Source organism: Onychostoma macrolepis, chromosome 01, assembly GCF_012432095.1.
Source record: "Onychostoma macrolepis isolate SWU-2019 chromosome 01, ASM1243209v1, whole genome shotgun sequence".
NCBI classification, from domain to species: Eukaryota; Metazoa; Chordata; class Actinopteri; order Cypriniformes; family Cyprinidae; genus Onychostoma; species Onychostoma macrolepis.
Window position 1 is genome coordinate 17,894,883 of NC_081155.1, and position 14,884 is coordinate 17,909,766.

The window sequence follows — 14,884 nt, forward strand, 5'->3', positions numbered from 1 at the left end:
GCCAATGATATATGTACTGACAGTTTGAAAACTCATACCTTGCATTTTGTTTTAATTGTTTGAAATAAAAAAGACAGATCGGCAGTTTTCTCCATTTAAAGTCTTTATGCAGATACATCACAGTGTTTAGGAGGTGATTGTTTAATTTTAGTGCTTATTTTAGTAGTCCAGGTCTAGTAGGGCCCTATTATTGTGGAAAACACGAATAGAATCACAGCATTTACTGTATAATGCAAAATATTGTGGAATTTGGCCTATTTTGGATGGATAAATCAAAAGTATCGGGCTCTAATTTGTGATTTAAAACAGACAACACAGAATTTCTGAAAAAAGAGAAAACAATAAATCAAAAATATGGCTGCAAGCAGCGATTACCAGGGTTCAAGCACTTTAGGTATTTAAGCACATAAGGAAAATACATTACATATTGTTTAGCAAGCCTGTAACCACCTAAATCAAGTATTAATAAAAGCATTTTTTTTGGCAAATCCAGGTGATTTACCATAGAAATTAGATGTTTTTATAACGTTTATGACTGTTATAGCGCCAGCTGTGGTCCGATCTCCCTGAAACTTTGCATGCTTGTTTAGAATCACCTGTCACACGGGCTCAGCAGGTTTCATGAATTTTTAATTTAGGCTTTATAGGCTTTTGGGTATATTTGGACAGGCCCCTTTTCTAAAGGACCCTGTTATAGCTTCCGAAAGGGTAAATTTCAACATGTTTTTGATAAATATTTACCTAGAGAGTCCAGAGAATTGCACTGCGGTGTTTTTTTCCAGACTGCGCGAAAGACCTAGGACTAGTTCGCAAAAGTAGGTTTTTCACATCTTCTCAGTCCTTTAAAAAACGGTTTGATTAACAGCAGTGGTTCTAGAGTCAAAGTTTTTCGGAACAAGGAGGTCTATCATATGATACGAATATCGTGTGTATGTGTGGTAAACCACACAATGTATAATCGTTTACGCCCTCAAAAAATGTGATACTGCCCCCCAGTGGCCAATTTCTTTCAAATTTCTCACAGACCTTTGGGGCCATGAGTCAAACAGCCAACTGAGTTTTGTTCCGATCAGCCTCCGTTAACCTTGTCGAATAGGTTAACCTTGTCGTTAACCTTGCTCAAACTTCATCAGCCAATGGTGGCCATGCTTTTTTGAGATATGCAAATGTCTCCATAGACACTTGTGGCACTTTGGACTAAGACAGTGCACAACGATTTTCATGTTGATAGGACAAATGGCTGCCTTGTTATAGCCATTGTTATGTGTTTTCCCTCTTATAGCGCCACTAAGTGGCCAATCTCCATGACTTTTTCCCCTGTGACCTCAGTTTGAGCTCTTACATAAGTGTTCCGAGTTTAGCGAAAATATCTCATTCCTTTCAGGAGTGTCATTTTACTAAAAGTGGCCCTGCCCCCTTTGGTCGTTTTGGCGTCCCTTTGCCACAGTGAGTCGAAAGTTCAACTTTTTTTTTGATAATTATTGATATTCACTCTCCCGAAAATCTTTCTGCACTGGTTTGGCGGGGAAAAAACCTAGGACTAGTTCGTAAAAGTAGGTTTTGCAAAAAATGCGAAATACCTGAAAATTTCTCTGGCTCATGATCAAATCCTTGGCTTATGCCGTTTCGTCCAGCATGAGCCAAGGATTCCAACGACATAAGACACTTGAGCCTGCGACTAACGGTTTAGGAGTTATGACCGATTTCGTACTTTCGATCGCTGTAGAGCCCCCGTCAGGCCGATTGGGGCGAGCCTCAGTCACGTTGTAGGTGGTGTGAGTACTACCATCCCTCCAAGCTTCAAGTCTCTATGACTTACAGTTCGGTCTGCACGATCAGTTTTACGTGGAAATCACTCCTCCGTAACCATTCTAACAATTAAAATAGGGTTTTAGCGTTACGTGCTTGAACCCCTAAAGAAAAGAAACAGAGCCCTATTAGTGTACAAATTGTCAAATTATTTAGGTTTTGTGAATTCAGTTGATTGACCATGTTTTATGAATGAATGAATGAGTGAATGAATGAACAGATAGATAAATGGAATCCAGAAAAATTACAATGGAAAATATGGAATTTGGGGAAAATTTTACTAGAGCACAAAAAAATAGAATTTGTTAAACGTAATAAATTGTTGTTAAATTGTGTAAATTTAATTATTTCAATGAATAACGTGCTTTTTTTTGCGATCTTGAAAAATCTAAGTGGGGGCAAAAAAAGGAGGTGGTAAAAACAGGAATTGGGATTTCAAACTGATTTCATAGGGCCCTAGGCCAAGTTCTAGCTCAGTCGGTAATATATAATCTTGTGCAAATCTGCAATTTTCCAGGAAGCCCTCCACATATCAGTCAGATGTGCTATAGCTTCTGCCACATTCAGTAAATTCCTAGAGAGGAAATGCTACGACAGCATTAGTCTTCAGCTTTCGCTTGGGAGGGGAGCTTAGGGAGAATATTCGTCAAACATCACAGAGAAGATGTTTCTAGAGCACTTTTTTGTGTGTCAGCTCACAGGGACTGGGCAGAAACTCTAGTTGGGTCCAAATGTGTGATCAGTCACAGTCATTACCAGCCTCTACACCTTTGTATGGTGCATAGCTCACTGTGACTAAATGATTTATTGTTCTCTCATGTTATTAAATGATGAATGCTGTTTAATTCATGATCCAGGTGCCAGGAGACCCTGACCAGAATACTGCAGTGGCTCGAGTTTTTACCCCCGGGGATGTTCTTGCACTGCACCGAAAATGTGCTGCCAAGTAATAGTTCTCTCTCTTTCACTGTCTCTCTCCTTCTGGTAACCTTTCAGTAGTATGCTGTGTTCATTTGCACTGTTTTGATTAAGCGTGTTTATTGGACTGATATGAGCTGAACGACTGAGCTATCCAACAGCTTGTTTTAAAGGATTAGTTTATAAAATAAATACATTCTGTCATTTACAGTACTTACCCTGTATGACTGGAACACAAAAGGAGATATTTTGAATAATATGCCGGTTACTTTTTTTTATGCAAATACAAAGTAGTCAATATGACAAAATTATAATATGTTTTGAAATTATTCACTGCATTGAACATTGCAAAGCTTTAATAACTTTAATACAAATTAAATGAAATAAAATATAAAACTTATTTCAAATTGTTGGCAAGACAACATTTCTCATTTTTGTTTAGTACGAAAACAGAAAAGACAAGAAAAAAAAAACTATACAGTCATTATAAAATAACATAATAATAATAATAATGACAATAATGACAAAACAAAATACCAATACTTTAAATAAAATGAAAAAGAAGCCAAAAATAACAATCTTATTCAAACTATAATAGCAATGCATGTTTTTTTTTTTTTTTTTGTTTGTTTTTTTAAATCCATTTTATTTTAATTTATTTTATTTTAATGTTGTCTTTTTATTTTTATTTCTCTATATCATGGCTATATAATGCACTTTAAATTACCACTCTATGAAATTTGCCTTGCCTTGCCACAATTTTCTTAAATTCACCTTTTTATGTTCTGCAAAATCAAGACCACATTCGGGTTTGGAACAACATAAGGGCGAGTTTCTTTTCTTTTCTTTTCTTTTCTTTTTTTCTTTTGGTGAACTATTGATTTAATATAACCATCACAACATTAAGTCTTTGGCTTGAAGCAGTCTCAATTTGTGTGAAAATGTTGATCCTGGAATAGCTCTGAAGTTGGAGTGGCTGCTGTAGCTGCATGAGTAAGGTAAGGTCATTAGCACTTTGATGAGCGCGCTGTGGACCTGAGAGCTCTGCTCATGGATGTGGAAGGTAATGAATAGCAAGCGCTGGTATGATGAATGGGTCTATGGCTGTGTGGACTCTTGCGAGTATGATAATCACACAGAGAAAGTGCTTGGGTGTTGACGATAAATGTCGTCTCACATCAGGTGTGACTGGAATAGAACAATTAGCCTGTCATGGCAAAAACACATCACTGGTTGAGCCAGTGTTGGACAAGTCAAATTACTGTTTTTTTGTAAATTGTGATAATCAATTGTTATTAAACATTTTACAGATCCCAAATGTTTGAATGATAGTTTGTCATGTAAATTTTGTTTCTTCAAAATCGTTGTTGTATTTAATTTTGAAAGATCATTTTTTTTACAGTGTAAGATAGGATGTGAACTACGATAGGATGCGTGAGATTCCAACATTGATTTGATTAAGCCGGGTGTTGAGTGATTAAACTGACTGAACTTTTCTTTATTTTTCTTATGGGACACATAATGATGGCAGTTGATTGGCTATTATTTCGGTCAAGTCTAGGTCAGTGCGCCTGCTGCCCATGCTTATTTCTCAGTATGGAGTCTTAGCATTACGCTGTGTTTTTTTTTTCTGCCAATTTGCTTTTGTTTAATTTCATACTGGAAAGTGAAATACTCAATAACAGTTTTCTCTCTTTTTGTATCCACAGGTGTGTGCTGTGACAGAAGCAAGACCACACATTTCCGAAAGGCCGTGATTGCAGTCTACACACCCAGTGTTGCATCACTAGAGGTACTATTACAGATGTCCCACCAGTCCTGCACTTCCTACAACATCAAATTGAACTAATTCATCTCTTATGGAGTCTACTGCAAGAACAAAGGTAATGGGTAATTCAACTCAAGTATTGGCAAAACTTCTTATGTCTCAGCAGTACTACAGAACTTCTCATAAATCTTTCTGTTGATTACCCTTGTTTTAAACCCATTATTTTGAAGACTAATAAAGACTCAGTGGAGGAGTAGTCGGCATATACAGTATATATATTTATGAAATTAGGTTCTTATGCTCATCAAGGCTGCATTTATTTGGTGAAGAATACAGGAATAACAGTATTGTGAAATAATATTTAAATTATAAGTAAGTATTTATATTTTAATACATTATAATGCATTTTTTTTTTTCCTGTGATGGCAAAGCTGAATTTTCAGTAGCCATTACGCCTGTCTTAAGCGTCACATGATCCTTCAGAAATTGTTTAAATGTGCTAATTTGCTGTTCAAAAAACATTTCTTATTATCAGTGCTGAAAACAGTGGCTGCTTAATATTTTTATAGAAACCGTGATACTTTTTTTGGTGAACAGAAGGTTCAAAAGAACTGCATTTATCTGAATCTGACTTTTGTAACATTTTCTCTTTACTGGATTTTATTTTTTTTTAATGAAAACAATGTGTACTTGTTGTATAAACTATAACTTTTGAACAGTTGTGTATGCACATACATTTTAACGTTGTATAAATCAACATTTAGCTAATGAATTATGAATTATGAACAAACATGAATTAAAAATGAACAAAATAAGTGTATTAATTCTGGAAAAAAAGTTTGCTGTTAGTTCATCATACCTAATGCAGTAATTAATGTTAATGAATTTTTATGACCAAAGTGCATGTCAAATGCAAAGCGTGCATATTTTGAGAGGAGAGTTCAAACCAATTACTAACTGTAATTGTAAATGAAAAATTAAATGACATTAAATGGAATTATTATATAATTATCATTACATCACGGGTGATTTAGAAGCAAATGCACATACTGAACAAACAAACACGAATCAGGATTGGCTCAGTTTGTTGTCTTCTCAATAGCTTATTTGTTCCAGATGAAGAGAGTGGAAAGCAGCAGATGGTGGGTCTGAGAGGGGTTGGGCAGGACTAAGACTCTCCCTCAGACAGCTATAATCCCCCCAAAAAGCCCTGGATGCTGCTCACTAACATCCAACCTCTCAAACAGTCTGAGCTGGGCTGCTGTCATACAGCCAGACCAGGACAGCGGTGTGTGACCACATATTTTGCCATCATAATAGAACAGAAGGCAAAGGGTAATGGTGCAGCTTTACAATATTTATTACTGAACTGTAAAGCCACCTGTGCTGACCCCACCGGTTAAATTTCACAGAATTCAGCAAGCATGTTTAAGTTCATTGCATCCCAAAGGGTGCATTAAAGTCACTCACAACTGACCTAAAATTTTGGCTGATACTCAAGTTTAGTCCTGTTTTCCATGCAAAGCACAACTTCAGCTTTTTGTAATTGCCTTACTCCCGGCTCTGCGATTTGTCTTCGAATTCAGCAAACGTACAGTGCTCAAGCGGAAGCCTCTGTAGCATTGATGAGCACGTGTCTGTAAACACAGTCTGAAATGTGATGCAACTGAAGCAGAACGTTACTCGTGACCTTCAGATTTTGTGGTTAGGTAGTCACTTAGTCATTTAGAATGAATTTACTGTGCATTAATTCCAATCAGCCACTGCTGTGATGAGATGTCATGAACTCAGTATGACATGCTGGTACTGTAGATGCTACTGAAATATTTACATGAACATGGCAGAGTCTGTTTTTAATCTGAATTGTTTAAGGTTTAGGTCAGATAGTCTGAAATGTTTTGAGAAGCTGAAAAGAAAAAAGAAAAATGATCTGGTTTAATAGAATGATCCATTAAAAGGATAATTTGCTGACAAATTGTCTCACCCACAGGCCATCCAAGATGTAGATGAGTTTGTTTATTTTTGAGAAATTTAGCATTACATCACTTGCTCACCAATGGATCCTCTGCAGTGGATGGGTGCCGTCAGAATGAGAGTTCAGTCAGCTAATAGAAATTTTACAATAGGCTAATCTAAAAGTTAGTGTCTTGTGAAGTGAATAGCTGCATGTTTGTAATAAACAAAGCCAGATGTTTTTAACTTCATATTGCTTGATAAAATATAAGTCCTCTATCCACAATATTGCTTTCTCCAGTGAAAAAGTCATCTGAATCAGGAGAGAAATATACGTGGATCAAGCACCCTTTACAAGTGAAAACAGTCCAAAACAGTTCTAAACAAATATTTTGATTTTGATGCGAGAGGACAACAGGAGACAGACTTTTTCACTGGAGGATACTTTAATATGGATTCGTATTTTGGCCAGAAGTGACAGTTTAAATTTAAAATGCCTTGATGAATTTGTTTATTGGAAGCACACAGCTGTTCACTTCACAAGATGTGAATTGATGGACTTGAGTCATGTTGATTACTTGTGGATTATTGTGATGCTTTTATCAGCTGTTTGAACTCTCATTCTGACGGCACCCATTCACTATAGAGGATCCATTGGTGAGCAAGTGATGTAATGCTACATTTCTTCAAAGCTGTTTCGATGAAAAAACAAACTCATCCACATATTGTATGGCCTGAGGGTGAGTACATTTTCAGGGAAATTTTCATTTTTGGATGAACTATTCCTTAATGTATTGTGAACAATTTGCAATGTGCATGCAGTAGATTTTTACATTTTTTTTTAATAAAGCGTTTAACCTTCCAAAATTGTCTGTGTTTTTGAACAGACGGAAGGTCTTTCTGCTATACTGGTACTTGCTTACTATAGCTTTATGAATATGTAAACCTCTCACTTATTCAGCACATTTATTATGCATACTGCCAATCTCTGGCAAGGAGGAAGTGTGCGTATCAGCAAAAAAAGAAAAAAAAAAAAGAAAAAGCAAACAGGCTGTTGTTACACCAGTAAGGCTCTGTAAGACGTTTTCAGACAGTGTATTCACCATTCTTTTTTTGTCCAGTGAAATCACATTTAATAATATGTGGACTAATATAATTAAATTGGAATACTGCTTTTATCATTGTTGAGAGCTGGTCAGGATTTGTGTGGCATTGTTATGAATATATCTGTCCCCGTGGTCCTGACAGCCTTCAGATATATAACTGACACAGCATGGCACAGCATGGTGAACATGCGCCCGAAAGAACAATGATGTCCACAACCCTGGGTTCACCGGGGTCAGAGAGTCAGAGAGTCTGTATTCAAAAAATGTATAAGAATAGTTCTTCCAGAAATGAAAATTGTTGTTGTTTACTCATTCCCATGTCCCCAAAGTTTTTTTTTTTGCAAAATCTTCTTACTTGTACAATATTCAAGCCTTAAAGCAACCTTGAGCAGCACAGCAATCTTTTTTTTTTTTTTTTTCCTGAACGTTATTATAAATTAAATTTCTGCATTCAGTGAAATGTAAGATTGTCTTAATTTCTTTGATTTTGTGATGATCAACTTCGTCAAAAGTGTGGCCGATTAGCCAATTACGCAAAGTAGTCACTTCGACTATATGAGTCCTAAAACCAGTGCACATTTTGTGCTTTTAGTAAATTTTCAGTGATTATTTTGTTAAAATGCCAGTTCTGATAAACTCAAGTTATTTTAATTGCGATAAATATTGACTATACTGATATTAAATTATTCAATATTGACATAGACCTGCAATACATTGTATATTAGCATTAAATCGGCCAACCAGCTCTAAAAATATTAGTGTGTTTAATCTTTATTGACCATTAAAAAAAGAAAATAAAAAAAGAAGAGAAAAAAACAACTTCCAATTACTAATTATTTGTAATTACAAGATTACAAGTATTACAAGTACTTTTAATTACAAGAAATCACGTTATAATCATATAATTTTGATAACAACAACAAAAAAAAAAACATATTCAAGATTAGCGTTTGTAATATATGCTTTACACAAACACAGAAAAAAATACACAATTCCAAACAGTCGTGAACTCCCAATAAGCACACATCACTGAGCACGCGCTCCATCCTCCAGCTGAGCATCACTATTTAACAAAGATGCGCAGCAGCAGCAGCATCTTCGCCCCGCCCATCCCAGGCTGCGCTCTTTCTCTCCGCGTTGCGTTCACAGCGCAGGCGCAGTACAGAGCCTCCGCGCGGCTCACTATTTAGCAAGAAGGGAGAGCGCATACTCAGCACCTGTCGTGTGTGTGGCTGGGGATTCGGTGGGAGGGGTCATTATTTGGCAGGGAGCGGCAGAGAGACGAGCATTTCCTAGATACCCACAGCAACGCGTGGATTCATTCTGCTTCCATCACTTCAGAGGCGAGCCGGCGGATTTTCTGGGCTGTTTAAACTTACTGGCTAGGTTTGGAAAGCCGTCAGTTTGGAAATAAATCGCAGCATCGTATTTCCTCGGAAGTGTTTTGTTCCTGTACCGGGGCTGTCATCACTGAAGGTAGGATCTATGGAAGCCACTTTGGAACAAGCAAACCGTTATTAGATGTGTCAGAAAGGCGAGGCTTGTGCATCCTAGCCTTATTGGGCTGATTATAAGGATTTAAACTAGGGGAAAAAAATTCTGATATGAGATGAAAGATACATAGGTAAACCCCCCTGAAGCGACTGTCTAATGCATCCCTCAGCTGTATAAATCTACAGTTATTCCAGCACCGAGGTGATGGCCAGTGCCTCCCATCTGCAGCCTGCTAGCATACCGGCTAACCAGCTCATATTATGTTAAAGAAAGGTTTGCTTTTAACAGAAAAATAGCGGAATATTATACGCGTGGTAACGGGCGTTGTTTCGCATACGCATGGTGTATTGTAATAATAAAAAGCATCGTTTCGACTAACTGCGGTCTGTAGACACCTTCCATCCTCATTGTCGGAGCGCCTCCCGTCTTAAATGTCCCGTTATTCTTTGTCTGCTATTACTATTGTGCACGATTTTATATTTAAATGATAGGTTGCAAAGACTTTTAGGATCTGTACGTTTATAAGAAGTAAATATTAAAGTTTTATAATAAGATACAACTTTAGACTTCATGACATTGAGATATTTTGTCGGTTCTTGTTGCTGGATGAAACCCAGTGTTAGAAAATTAACTTTCATTTGAATATAAAATGGTATTTGGCCCGGAATCGATTTTTATAGCTTTTTTTTTTTTCTTTCTCTACGTTTATGAGGATATGGGTTTCAGAAATAAATAAATAAAGGAATATATAAAACATAGTACTGTGTGTCATCAAATTTATGCCAAATTTTCCAGTTGCAGGCTGCGAGTTAAAGGTGGTCTGGGTTTTTGTGGCAGGTGTGCCAGATCCTAAATTATATTCAAACCCCAAAAGCTCGTCGAACAAAAGGTTGATGAATTGTATGTATTTCATCATGACATTAAAAGACTGCATTATTGACAAAAAAAAAATATATATATATATATATTTACAAATCAAAACACATATTTTCACTTGTTGCCAAATAGACACTAAAGGTTCTTTCACACTAAGGATAACTGTAACGATAACCATAACATTTTAATTATCGTTCTAATTCTGTGAGAATAGGGAAGTCCACATTGCAGCTAATGATAGTAACACTGAGGAACGATATGTTTGGAATCATTTTCAGAATGATTTTTTCCAACTGATAAACAAACAACAAAAAACCATTGCCAGCCAATCACAATCCACCAACTTTACAGAGTTTGATCATTTAAAGCTGTGCATATTTTTAATAAACAGAATAATATATTGTGTGTTGGTGTGGACTATTATACGGTAATTATCATAATAGTTATATTTAGAGTTAGCGCACAGAAGTTGCCTTCGCCAAAGGATATAATCATAACAACAGTACATTGCATATGTGCCTTCCTTTGTGTTCCGGGGAGTGTGTCGACAAAGCATGCCATCTACTGTCAGAGGGATCACTTAATTGTAAATTTACATTTCACAACTACCTTTTTTTTGTGCTAGTGGTGTAAATGGCAAAAATTAAATTTCTTTAAATTATTCGACTCCCTGAAAGTCATTGTATTATTCACATGCTGTTATCGCAATTTGCTCACACGAATCAGATAGGCCAATTAAATATACTATCCAAACCTATGGATACATTTGATTAAATACATAACAAATGCAATATTCAAAAATGAAATTTGCACAATAAGTACAAGACATTTTGTCACATTTAGTGTCATTTTTGCTTTGAGCCCTGCTTACTTTCAGACCATAAACTGAACGTAAACTGTATAATTGTTGATAACATGCTGCATCTGAATGTAAAAGAAAGGGCAAGCTGTTAGAAATGTTGTATAATGCATGTTTAGCTTATCTAAACTCTATGTTGTGACTCTATAATTGTAAAACAATCCCTGTGCAAAAGCAGTTGTTGTGAATTGTTACACCTTATGCCAAGGTAAACATACTGTAGAAAGTTTTTCATTTTATCGCATTTATGTTCCACTAAGTGATTTTACTCCTAGGATAGCTCAATTAATCAAACCGCATGTGTTATTTATTTATTTATTTATTTTTGAGGCTTGTTAAAGTATTTTATTCCTGGTCATAATTGGAACCAGTGGGAGCCTACAGAGTAAAAAATGTCTCAGTTGGTCAACGAGACCCAGTAGGAAGTTACAAATAATCAAATAGCCTAATTGAATGTTTTTTGTTTAAACGTCTCTATTATGATGGTTTACTTGCTTCCTATTTCTTGTCATGTGACACTTCACAACAGCCAAGCAAAAATGTTCACATGAAATCAAGACAGTCTGCATTTATTTATAGTTAACATTCTACGATCTTCAAACTCAAAAGTAAAGTTTTCTCAAATGTTGTCATTGGGATTCAATGGGTTTGTGTATTGAAAGTTGCATAATACAAATCCTAAACAGACATGTCATTTCTTTGGTGAATTTCTTATAATGATATAGGTTTGTAAGAGTACTTGTGAGCACTAGATTTCCATCGGATCAGTCAATGTGTAACAACAAAACATTTTAATGCACCCTGTCCCTCGCAGTCAACAGCATATTGTAACACCCTGTTTATACCGCTAGTGAAGCCACAAGCTGGAATGTTCCCATTCTAATCAATGAAGCTGACTGTTTAGACAGCTTCCTTGATCATAATGGTAGTGTTTTATTTGCTCACTCGCAGTGTAGAGGTTTCCATCTCGTACAGAGTTGTAACAGTAGCCGTAAGCAGAAACCAAATGGGTGTGAAAGGGCAACAGTGAGGCTCTATTTAGAAGTCGAGCGTTTGATTGACAGGGGTGTGCAACACTATTACAGCCTCCACGATCATGTCAGAGCTTTTCTCAGCACTGTAAGTCACACAGTGTTTTTAAAGGGTCACATGCTTTCTGTTTTCATGTAATATGACACTGATATTCTATATGCACATTATTTATTATGTTTCGTATACAGTAGGCCGATAGCAACAATTTCACTCAAAAGCAAGTTCTTTATCTGCTTTTATAATACTCAAATCGACTGGCATTACAAATAAATAATGTGCTTTATAGTGAGTACTAGGAGAGCAGATTTGCCCTGTGTCAGCTCTTTTGGACACCCTGTGTGCGTGATCTCAGCGAATCTGGTCGCTATGGTGTCTCCAGGCTGAGGCGAGGGGCTCTGTTTGCTAAGACAAACAAGCAGTAATAAAGCACCCAGCTAGACAGAGAGTCTTTCCGATGTGAAGGTGCGCTCACTGCACTGAATGACAGGAAAAATCCTAGCATGCATTGTTCAGACTGTTGATTCTAATGTGTGCAAACATTTATACAGCACTTGTCGTCTTATGAAACCACACTTGAAAGTGACTTGTTGGTCTGTCTGTGCATCCATCCACTTTTTGCAGTATATGTATGAATGTGAAAACATTGTCTTGAAACGTGTGCTTGTGCCACATTTATTTAAAGCAGAATGTTTAAGTTTTTTTTTTTTTTTTTTGTTATTATATATGTAAGGGATAATTAACGGCTAGTTGTGCATTAAGCGATTTGAATGCACGAGGTGGAGGCGAAGAACCACCCGACGCAGTGCCTCCGCGAAGTGCATGGTCATTTTATGCCATTTTATGCCGTTTATGCCATGGTCATTTCCCAGTATTCACATATTAAAGATGTTAATAATATTTGCGCTGCAATATTTGACCGGAACGATAAAAATGACAGTTATTTTCGTCTGTATTACTATTCAACTGTAACTGTATGTTACTATGGTTACCAATGTTTATAGGAAACGCATTAATATAGAACAAATAAATATGCTGTTCAAAATTAAGACAAAACATATGAGAGTTATCTTGATACTAGTTGATGTGTAACTGTTACTGCAGTTAAGTAAAATTAGGAAAATATAAAGAAGGTGTGATAAAATCTTGTGTGATCTCTCTTCTCTAAAATATTTTTTTATTTATATGTCAGTTATTCATTAAAGAAAATATTTTTTTATTGATCGAGCACATATTAAATAATCAATAGGTGTCGGTAAATACACTTATACTTTTCCAAAAACATTTCTATTTCAAATAAATGCTGTTTTTGAACTTTCTAATCATCAAAGAATCATGTAATAATGTATCACTGTTCCCATAAGCAGCACAACTGTTTTCAGCATTGACAATAAAAAAGGGGGTTTCTTGCGCATCAAATCATCATATTAGAATGATTTTTGAAGAAACATGTGCCACTGAAGACTGGAGTAATGCTGCTAAAATTTCATTAAATAAAATACATTTTAAAATACATTCAAATAGAAAACATTTCTTTTAAAATATAATAATATTTCACAATATTGCTGTTTTGCTGTATTTTTAATCAAATAAATTCAGCCTTGGTGAGCAGAATAAAACCCCCCAAAATGTTTAATGCTAGTGTAAATGTGCAAGTACTTTTTAAATGTATACAGAGACTATATTTTACTCAAAAAAAAAATAAATAAAATAAATAAAGTCTCTGTAAGTAAAATATTTCTAGACCTGTCTTTGGTTTATTTTAAACAGGTTTGAAATGGTAAACATTTGTTTAGATTTTATCAGCAGCATTTGTTTGCAGTTTCAGAATAATTCATTAAGTTAATTGCTTTTCTGTTTGTGAATCTGCTTATAAATGTGCCCATAAAGCTGTTTTCAGAAAAGCCTTTAAATAAAGAGGTGAAACTGCCTTTGATTAAACTTTTATTGTCACAGTTAAAAGTTAGGAGGGCCTTTCCAGTGATGCATAGAAAAAGACCCGAAGGACAAGTACTGTGAAGTATAAAGTGTAATGTTGAAATGAGACTTGTTTCAAAGGATGAACTAGGCAGAATTAGCCCTTTGTAATGGCCTAGATCTAAGACATTGTTTTGTCTTACCTCTACCTTTATTTAATTAAGAGCAAATGTTTAATGTATTATTTTGAGCATATGCCACAGACCATATTTCATGAATATTCCCACTTATTCTTTGCTGACATTATGAACTCACAAGCTTATGCACTATAATCTAAGTAATGGGAGTAATGTTAGCAGTGACTAATGTGGAAAGACTTGAAACACCCATTTACATCAAAGCTAATGTGCCCAAATACATTGTGCGCTGCCTATTGGGATGCAGATGTAGCTATTGTTCATGGAAGTTCCCCATCAGGTTTCATGTAGAAGTTGTTCTCTGTACTCATCTTGATCGTATTCTCATCCATTTATAAAAGAGGATGCATTAAACTGGTGTCAGGTGTGCTGTACAGAGGCCTAGAAATGACAAATTGCTTCAGACAGAAACATTGTTCTTGTTGATTTAAAGTTTCAAACAAGTACTTTTATGCCTTGTCATCCAGCATTGCATTTTTTCCCAACATTCTTAACCCTCATGTTGTATTCCGGTCATCTTGACCAAGAGATGATTTTTTATTTTATTTATTAAATTTTTTTCCCGAAAATGATAATTAATATTATTGCATTGGACTGAAGCCAACTGATTTTGCTCTCACGCAGCTTCCAAAAACCTTTTGATAATTTCTGTACTTTTGGGGGGTATTTTTCCCCACCTTTTTCTACACTTATGGTGCTCCCAGTCAAAAAATTGCTTATATATTTATCATTATGCTATATTATTAGCAACTCTTGGACTCAATCTTTGTATAAACTTGTTTTCTTTCAGATAGCATAGGTTTTGTATGTCTTTTTGGAAATGATTGATCGTAGGCCTCATTGACCGGAGTTTATTCATCTCAGTTTTTTGAGTGAAGGTAAAAGGTGCAAAGCTCTGCGACCAGTCAGTTCCAAATAGGAATACTAAATGTGCTAATTGAAAGAAAGTTGATAAAAA

General features: G+C 35.7%; 1 protein-coding gene across 4 annotated transcripts in view; it reads left to right on the forward strand.

Moving 5' to 3' along the window:
* Positions 1-8,760: 8,760 nt before the first annotated feature.
* The window catches only part of ctnna2 (catenin (cadherin-associated protein), alpha 2), a 489,293-nt gene continuing 483,169 nt past the window's right edge, over positions 8,761-14,884 (forward strand). For 2 of the 4 annotated variants that reach the window (XM_058790110.1, XM_058790098.1), the window contains exon 1: positions 8,761-9,030. The gene's annotated coding sequence lies outside the window, so the exon portion shown is untranslated. The remainder of the gene's footprint in view (positions 9,031-14,884) is intronic. The other 2 variants (XM_058790121.1, XM_058790056.1) reach the window with 2 other exon arrangements.